Raw genomic sequence first — 10508 nt, 5'->3', positions numbered from 1 at the left:
ATGTTTCAAATAAAAAGAAATAAATTAAAAAAAAACCTGTAACTTCCTTATCCCTTGCACAGAACTCAAAAGCAGAATAAATTCCTCTAACATCTGTCTGGCATAATTATGACCTGAACTGGGTTCTAGCTTGTAGATACTTTAACTTCCAGAATGTTCTACTCCAATCCATTTTACCAGGTAGTAGAAGCAAAGGAATTAGCAGCAGATTCAACTTTAATGATTCAGAATATGCTTCTATTTTCATGATTGATTCCATGTACTCCTTCATTTGATAAGCATTAGATGAGCCTCTGCTCTATGCAAGGAACATGACTGTGACCTCAGCCAGGCATGGCCCCTGAGCTTGGGCAGATTGCTGTCAAGCAGAGTGATACCATGACTTTCTCCACATTCCCTTCAGGAGGCCCTAGGTCCAGGCCCTCATCTTCTATGTTATGTAATCTTGCCTGAATTACCAAATATTTTCACCAAAATGGAGTTACAAGGAAGCTGTTATGTAACACTTCTGAAGTGATAATAAAGCAGTAAAAACGGTGTTTCTATTAAAAGGCAGAGAGCTGAGTAAAGTGTAGGACAGTATAGCTGTTATCAACAATAGTATGGTGCATTATGGTAAGGTCCTGGGACTTGGATTCCTTAAGAAGGTTCATCCAGTTTTCTATAAAACGTCTGTTGGCACAGGAAATACTTTGTGACAGTATTCTCTAGCTCGATTGATACTAATATCATGAATTGGTCATCAGATCAAGCTAGACTTAAAACAACACATTCACTCTCTACCCTCCTCTTCCCTCTTCCAGATCATCGATCATCAAGTTCTAGAGAAGTATCAGTCTCTTATCTTTCTTGGGCTGCTGCGACAGCTTCATCCCAAAGCTTTTCTTGGTCAGAATACAATGTGACTTTAAGCAAGTTAAACTAAAAATGACTGCCATACAAGCATAAAGTAACATGTGTTAAAGATTTACTCAGCTCATAAAGGAAAGAACCAACCAGATGGTAAAACTGGAGAATTTTTGAGAATTTTTGAGGAGTTGAGTATTTATATAAACACTGCAGAAATAGAGTTGGAATAAAATTTCTTATTAGATACAAAACTGGTTAGTGTCCTTCAGGACAATAAAGCCATAACCTTTGAAATTAATGTTTTCTTCTAGACACAAACTGTTTGTATTTCTACTACCAAAAAAATCCACAAATTAACATCTCATTTCACAGAGCCTGGGCTCTAATGAATAGCAAACAAATTGTCAAGCAACAGTTCCTCTCCATAGAACAGAGGTTGGCAACCACTTCTTGTTTTTGTAAATAAAGTTTTATTTACACCTCTCATACTCATTTGTTTGTACGCTGTCTTTGGCTGCTTCCACACAGTATTGTTGACTAACTGCTACACAAACCATATGGACCACAAGAATTAAAATATTTACTATCTGGTCCTTTGAAGAAAAAGCTCTTCAGCCCCTGTCATAGCGAACCAAGTTGTCCTTCAGTGGGATCCATTAGACAATGCTCTGGTGTGACAACGAGGGGACCAGCAGACTTAGTTGCCCTACTTCCAAAAGTCACTAGGAGCTATTTTTTCCTAACTCATTCTTTACTGCCTTTCCACCCATTCTCCAGACTGTGACTACAGTAATCCTTTCAAATCTCGCTCTTAGGTTGTAGATTCTCTGCTTCAAGTCTTCCCAAGTCCCCACCATTGAGTCTGTATAAATAATTCGCCAAGTTCCTCTGACCCCAGTGAGTTTACCTGGCTACCCTCTAGGACAATACATGAGAAAAATCCCCCAAACTCCACAGGCAGAACCCAAAAGTCTGTGTGATTGTCATGATACATGTCTTCTCACATTTTGGTCATCCTTGGTTTGCAGGAACCCAGACTGAGAACAGACTAATGGATCAAAGGACACAACGTTTCCATCATGTACTTGAGTCAGTGAAGAAATCTAGTGCAGGGGCCCGGCGGCGTGGCCTAGCGGCTAAAGTCCTCGCCTTGAAAGCCCCGGGATCCCATATGGGCGCCGGTTCTAGTCCCGGCAGCTCCACTTCCCATCCAGCTCCCTGCTTGTGGCCTGGGAAAGCAGTTGAGGACAGCCCAATGCATTGGGACCCTGCACCCGTATGGGAGACCCGGAAGAGGTTCCTGGTTCCCGGCTTCGGATCGGCGCGCATCGGCCCGTTGCGGTTCACTTGGGGAGTGAATCATCGGACGGAAGATCTTCCTCTCTGTCTCTCCTCCTCTGTGTATATCTGGCTGTAATAAAATGAATAAATCTTTAAAAAAAAAAAAAGAAATCTAGTGCAGCAAGAAAACTATGGTGAACAAGATTGTGTTACTTCCTGGAAATTGTCTAAGAGGCTAGAGGTGACCTGCTCATCATACACACACACACACACACACACACTCTCTCTCGAGGTGATGGGGCAATCCTTTGCTGACTGTTATAACCATTTTACCATGTCTATGTCTACCAACACATTGGATTATCTTCCTTAAATATACACAATAAACAGGGATTAATAGCAGCTATCTCTGAAACCCCTGGGGAGGATTAAAGGGGCAATTTGTTTATAAGGCTTTGCACCTGCCAAAGAGCTTAACAGCCCACACTTACCACCCTAGAGGGAGTGCTCCTATCTCCTGTTGCTCTGAAGTGAGGACTAGGAGAGAGGAGCTGGAGAGATGGGATTGCAGGGGAGAACAACAGCGAGGACGACATCTGCTTTCCATTGGCCAGGCTACAGGCCCCAGCCACGCTCCTGGTGTAGCATTTCTTCGCTCTGTGTACACAGAAAGGATGATTCTCGTAATCTCAGCAACATAATACGCAGGCATAAAAATGGGTCATATTTTACTTTAATGAGAGAAATGAGAGACTGTTTCCTTCTCACAGAGGAGCCTGGGTTGCTGTAATTAACACCAAATGGGTCTGCGGTGGCTCTCGCAAATGATGAAGAGGTTGTGGGGATTGGAAGACCTGGGGTTTCGGCAACAGCTCAAACACCGCCATCCCCCACTGCACCCACCCCCAGCTGGCTGCCAGCTCCTGGGAAACAGCGAGGAGGATTAACTTTCATTAAGTGCTTACTGGATGCCCCGTACACACTCGTGCATATACACTCATAAACATGCGCATATTCATATATGCACACTCACACACACACATTTCATCCCCACCTCACTATCAAAAAACTAAGGTTTAGATTGGTGACGTAATATGCCTACAGTCTCACAGATCAGAAGCTGTGAGGTCCTTCACCATCTGGTATTAACCTGTCTCAAGCTTCCAATCTCTGGAAAACTCCCTAAGGACTGTATAATCCAGACATGGGGACTCTTCCCCTTTCCATTCACACCTGTCTCCCTACCCAGTCACGCGCTGATGCCTCAGTATGTTCTATGCCCCAAATCCCAGGCTTCACTGACATTGAACTGTGGCTCACGTTTTTAAAATTGCCCGTAAGTTCAGCACCATGTGGGCTATTGGAAACAAATGCATACATTCAACATGTCCAGGTGCACTGGGCTCTCCAAAACTTTATTCAGATCCCAAACATGTCATCCAGTCCATCTCTTCCCTTGGAATAGATGCCCCTTTGCAAACTGAGAGAACCAGCATAGAGTTACAGGAAGGAAAGATTTGAGTTAACATACAGAATGCTTCACGCAGGGCTTGCCCATAGTCCTTGCCTCTCATACCTCTTGAGTGGAAAAACCATGTTCCTGGAATTAAGACAGAAACTTTAACAGAGGCATTTCCACTCACAATGAGATGACCATGCTCATATGCAACTGTCTCCATGTAGCCCCTGTCCCAGAAAAACATAAGCTCCCACTCTTCTAAGCACACCTGTGCATTGTTGATCTGGAGATCACTACAGAGATCCTGATAAGAACTTAGTGCCAATTCCCAGCACCAGAGATCCCAATCAAAGCTTGGTGCCAGTTCCCAGTGCCAGATCTAGACTACAAGACACACCATTATCAATATCACAAAGGGTATCTGTCCTGTAGGAAACTAAACTCACAGTGCCTGTGGCAAAATTGGAGAATATCCTGCCAAAACAACACTGTTGAATGAAGGCTGAGGCATATGCTGGTGATCCTACACCTGCTCTGCTCTTCAGACTCACAGAGGCCATGGCACGACTTCCATCCCTCTGCCGTGAAATATGAGTGGGAATGAAAGTGTCCCTTCTGTATGAAACCCCTGCTTTTGTGATCTGGGAAGCTTATATTGACAAGAATATGATATCACCTCCTTACTAATTTACCTTGAATCAGTAGTCAACACTGAGGGCCAAGACTTAGTTCTTGTAGCTTTTGAAATATGAAGATATTCCTACTACATAAGCCAGTCTATCCCACTAACATGAAAGCCAGAGGGGACAAAGACAAGTGTTATAGCAACCTTGTTTTTAGCCACTCATCCACAACATTTGTGCCCAGGTGAGAGGATAAAACAGTGCAAATTGTATGTTTGTGTTCTTATTGCAAGAGTGTTGTATTGTGTTGTATATTCATCCATCAAAGAATTCAAAGAATACATGCCCACTTCCCAACTTAAGAAATTCCTAGAGGTAGAGTTCTAACTGGATGAAAATTAAATTCAAGCCAAAGTCAAAAGGTAAAGATGATACATATGAGAATGGTGAGCAAGATACATCTTGTAGAATTTTATACTTAAATCTCTGAGAATAATTCCTGGCTGGGAATTATAATACGAATTAAATAAGGATTAACGACACAGAAGAGATGGATGGTAAGAAAACATGGTATAGTAGAACGAGCATTTACTCAACAAAACCCAACAGGTCTATGGATGAGAGAGGAGGTGGGTTGTGGGAGGTGATTTCACAAGGAAGTGGAAAAAAATAAAGAAATTAAAACATTAAAATGTTTCATCAGTATGGAGAACACACAACTAAGTAAAACATTGAAGGAAGAAAGAATTGGGAATAGTGTTTGAGTTTTCATATAGCAGAGAGAAGGATTTGGTGGGGAAGCTGGTAAATGGTTACAGCAGTTCAGAGATCTATAGTTGGATCATTTCTTCAACAAATACTCATTGGCCTTCAGTTACATGTCATGTATTTTTCCAGGGGCTGAGAATATATTAAGAAACTGGTCGGTGAATACAATAGATGAATTTTCTGTTTTCGTTTTCAAGAGTGAAGACAGGCAACACACAAATAATTAAATAACAAGCTAATTTCAGTGGAACATCTCTGCTGTTTCTTGACTGGAAATATTATGGAAGGAAAACTAGAAATCACATATGTTAAGACAAGGAGAGGTGGTGGGTGGTTGGTCCAGTGGTTAAAACATTGCTTGGGATGTCCATCTCAAATCTGAATGTCTGAATTTGAGTCCCAACTTGGCTTCTGATTTCCATTTCTTGCTAAAGTTAACCTTGGGAAGTATCAGATGATAGCAAAGACAATTGGTCCCTGCCCCCGCCCCATGTGGGAAACCCAGACATAAATCTCAGCTCATTGGACTCAACTGGACCCAATCACAGATGTTGCAGGTCTTTGGAGAATGTACCAGATTAGGAAACATGCTCTCTCTCTTTCTCTCTATCTCTCATTAAAGATTCTCTCTCTCTTTCACTAATTCTCTCACTTGACCCCTCAAATAAAGTGAAAGCTTTCTTTTTTTTTTAAAGATTGGAAAAGCCTGGCATTCTCTAGGCAGAAAATCAAATTCACAAAAGCTCTAGGATAGTTATACAATTAATATTATCAGGCAATAAGGTTAAGAGTAGCTGGAGCTCAAGTGCGTGCGTGCGTGTGTGTGTGTGTCTGGGGTGGTAGCGAGGGTCACAGTACTAGTCCATAAAGGTGCTAGGTCACATAGAACTTCATGGGAATGAATGAGAATGCAAGGTTATTTTAAGAGTATTGACAAGTTTTAAGAAATATCCTGTGCTGGGTTGTTTTCAAGAAATAACTGGCTGGTATTAAAAAAAAGATTGTTGAAAACAGAAAAAGAGTAATAACAGGATGGCACATGGAAGAAGATGATGGCCTGGGCCAAGGTGAAGTTAGTGGGCACAGAAAAGTATAAACCAATCTATAGCTAATAGGACTTGCTAATGAATCAAACAATTGATTGCAGGTAACTAAAAGAAATGGAAGACTCAAAGGTGATTTAAAATGTTTGCCTGAAGTATTCAAATAGAGATGGCAAATGAAGCAATTGGGAGAAAACAAATTGTAAACTAAGGGGGTAAGGTTTTAAACAAAGTGATGGTCTGGGTGAACAGGATGGTTAAAAGTCCAAGAGACAGGAAGAATCAAGATGGCAGAATAGGGTAAGGACATGTTTAAATGGACGGAGAAACATTAACAAGTCTGAAGCACAGACGGCACATTCCAGGAAATAGGAGAGGACAGAACAACAGCAGAAGAGGGGTACCTGGAGACTGACAGACACAGGAAAGCAGCGAAAACAATGGTGTGGTGCACAACTGCATTCAGCGAGCAGCAATCTGAGCTCCAGCAGCAGCTGGAACTACACCAGCAACCAGGTGGGAAGGGACTTTCACTGGGAGCTCAGGAGATGAACCCAGACAAAGACTGCCCATCCTGCTGGTCTGTCTGATTTGATCAGGAGCAGAGACAGAGCAGCAGGTCCCAGACAGGCAGTGCTGGAACAGGGTGGATTTCACAGCCCAGTCTGCCCCTTATAGCCAAATAATGCACCATTTTGTTTAAGGAGGAAAAGGCAAGGGAAAGGACTAAGCATAGGTTGAACTGAGAGTGAATTCATTTCTGACACAGTGAACTGCAACAATGTGGCATCTCATAGGTTCCACCCAAGACAGGCCCTCAAACTTGACCACCAGCAGATCAAGAACTCTAGTAGTGGCACATCAGGTGCCATTTTGTGCAGTGTAGTAAAGCTTTTGGGATTGCAGGGACAAAAGTGAGCTCCACAAGTACTCACTGAGCTCAGTGCATTACTCTAGTCCCACAGGAAAATAATGCCAACTATGGCATCATATGGGTTAAAATTGCTCTGTGCGGCCCTCAGACCCAAGAGCCATCAGGTTCCTGCAAGATTACCACCAACAACAACATATATATAGGATTCCAGGTGTCTCCCTAATATTGGGACCTGCTCCAACGGGAAGTGGGAGAAAGGACGTACAGACAATGGTGCAGCTTCAGCACAGTGTCACAGGAGGTGGAGAGTGATGAGCCACGAGCTGGGACTACAGAGATCATAGTGGAAATCGAACATAAGAACCCAGACCTGAAATTTGCTGGAGGGAGTGGCACAAGTGACTGCAAACAAAGAGCCATGTGCCAACTGCAATAAGTAAAATCGAACTGTAGACTGTGGGTGACAGAGCTTAGAAACCTGCCCCAAGGAGAAGATTCTGCTAATCAGAAGTACAATGACCAAGAGCAAAAGAAGAGACAAAGGCACAATGAACATTACTGAAAACTCTCCTGTAGAGCAACAAAAGCCTTTGCCATCCTTTGTTATAAAGAATCTTATCAACAAGGAGAAGCACTTAAAGCAGGCGTTCAAGGAATTTAAGGAATATGTCACACTAGAAATGAATCAAATGAAAGTTGACACATTAGAAATGAAGAATACAGTGCAGCAAATTAAAAGTACAGTAGACTGTCTCCAAAATAGAATGATGAAGCAAGCAGAAGAAAGAATCTCAAAATTAGAAGATATTTCCTGTCACCAGAATGAAACAAACAAAAAACTGGAAGCAGAGCTGGGTCAAACTAAAAAAAAAAAAAAAGTATTCAATAACTGAAAGACACTATTAAGAGGCAAAAAGTAAGAGTTATCAGAGTCCCAGAAGGTGCAGAAGGAGCAGCTGGGTTTAAAAATATGTTTAATGAAATGATAAGGGAAAATTTCCCTAATCTGGAGAAAGAATTGGGAAACAACATCCAGGAGGGGCACAGAACTCCCAACAGGCTTGACCAAAAGTGATCTTCACCAAGACACATGATCATCAAGCTCTCTTCAATTGAACATAAGGAAAAGATCCTTAAATGTATACATGAAAAAAATCAACTGACATATCAAGCAATGTCAATTAAACTCACAGGAGACCTCTCACAGGAAATTCTACATGCCAGAAGAGAATGGAGTGACATATTCCAGATTCTAAAAGGAAAAAAAAAATTGTCGACCCAGGATAACATATCCAGCAAAGCTTCTCTTTTGTCTGAAAATGAAATATTATTCTTTCACAGTAAAAAAAAGTTAAAAGAATATGCCTTTTCCAAACCTGCCCTGCAAAGGATATTTGAAGATGTTCTCTTGACAGAGAAGAGGATTGGCACCCACCAAAATCAAAGGTAGATGTGAAGAACATCCCAGTAAAATGACAACAGAAGACTAAATCAATGAACGACCCATGGCTAAAATGACAGGACCAAATTACCACCCATACATATTAACCCTGGCTTAATGTTGAGTCAAACATCATAGGTTCATAGACTGGATTAAAAAACAAAACCCATCTATTTGTTGCCTACAGGAGACACATTTCACCCACAAAGATCACCAGAAACTATATCTCATGGATTTTGATGTTTTTGTTGTTGTTAGTTTCACCTCTTCAAAACACTTTCTTCTGATTAAATTCTTCAATGACTCATAGATCATGCAGTAGCATCATTTTCTTCAAGAAGATTCTTGATTTTCTTTTTCCATTTCTTCAGCGACACATTAGTCGTTCAATAGCATGTTATTTAACTTCATGGTGTTGTTACTTTCTTTCTTCCTTTTGTTGATTTTGTTTTATGGCTTTTCATTTAAGGGGATGTACAGTAGCTGTGTAATGGAGTCTGTCATATCTAATAACATGTTATTTAACTTCATGACATTGTAAATTTCTATTTTTCTTCCTATTGTTGATTTTGTATGGTGGCTTTTTGTTTAAGGGGATGCACAGTTAACTATGAAATGGAGGCTAACATATCCAGATGTGAGAATACAATGCAGTATGCATCTCTGCTTCCAGACTAAAGATGGACTCCCAATGAAACTGTTTACTATATGATAATAGGATGCTGGACTCTCTGCCATTGTCCATGCCCATAAATGATAGACATGTGACTGTTTATGAAAAACTATACTTTAGTAATGATTTAGGGGAAATCGGTGGGTGAGAGGAGGGATAGGGAGTGAATAAAGGAAATCCCAGGGGCCTATGGAACTGTATGATAAAATAACAATAATAATGATAATAATAAAGAAAAGATTTTTTTTTAAAAGTCCAAGAGACACCAAGAACATACTTGGACATGCAAGTTTAGGATAAAGTTGGAAGTGGTTGCACACGTCCAGACAAAAGGCATTTGGAGGCAAAGGAGGCACAGAGACTACCATGAGTGAATGAGCTCAGTGTACAATTCACCTGCTCTCGGGTTAACCCATGGCCAGAGGCTCAAACAGTGCTTTGGCACCTTTTTAATAAATGTCACAAAATCAAATTTTTAAAAAATTTTAGTCAAATCATCGATATTAGACAAAAGAAATGTATTTGATTGCAGGTGACTCTTTTATCTCTGTAAATAGCTACAGCCTTATTTAAGAGTGGAGAGTAAGGGCTAAAGATGTGTGAAAGAAAAGATGGAGTGACAAGGCAAATGGGAAAGGCACTGTATGAATGAGGATTCTCCAAAGAAATGTAAGCAACGTGTGTCTGTGTGTGTATGTGTGTAAAATTTTTGAAATTTGTACATGATTTCTTCATAATACACTTTTTTAAAACTTATGTCCTCATTTGGAATATATTTATTTGAGAGACAGGGACAGATAAAACAAGTTCCCATCTACTGGATCAATACCCAAGTGTCTGCCATGGCCAGGGCTCAGACCTAGGAACTCAATCCAGTTCTCTTATGTGAGTATTAGGAACACAATCCTATGAGCTGCCACTGTGTCCTCCCAGGGTCTCAATTTCCAGGAGGCTGGAACCAGAATTCTGAATAGCTTAATATTTAAAAACTCCAAATGAGTTACCACTATTGAGATGAGAAATCTATAGAGCTAATTTCAGTTCATGAAAACTAAGCATGCAAAGAACTCTGTCAAGAAGTGACTATACTTTAGAGACACTACAACCAAGATCCAAAGAAAGGCAGTCTTTGGCCTGTGATCACACAACCAGTAAGTGGAACAGCTTGAATCTCCTGGACGCTGCAGTTCAGGATCTGCTGTTTAGTTATCCACATAAAACAATTCTAGTAAAACAAATTAGCACATAATCATTTAAAAGAGGCACTTGGCAAGTCAAGGCACACAGTCACTGCAAATTCTTTTGGTTCTATTTTATTTTATTTATATGAGGTGAACAGATCTCATATATTGTACAATACAGTGGAAGGAGCATAATGATACTTCCCACCCTCCCTCCTTTTCTCTCTCTCTCACTCTCTCTCTCTCCTTTTTTTTTAATTTTTACAATGCCAACTTTTAACTGCTCTATCAACAAGCCCTCTGCTTAAGACAAAAG

This window comes from Ochotona princeps, chromosome 2, assembly GCF_030435755.1.
Source record: "Ochotona princeps isolate mOchPri1 chromosome 2, mOchPri1.hap1, whole genome shotgun sequence".
Lineage (NCBI taxonomy): Eukaryota > Metazoa > Chordata > Mammalia > Lagomorpha > Ochotonidae > Ochotona > Ochotona princeps.
Note: the sequence above shows the minus strand (reverse complement) of the source record.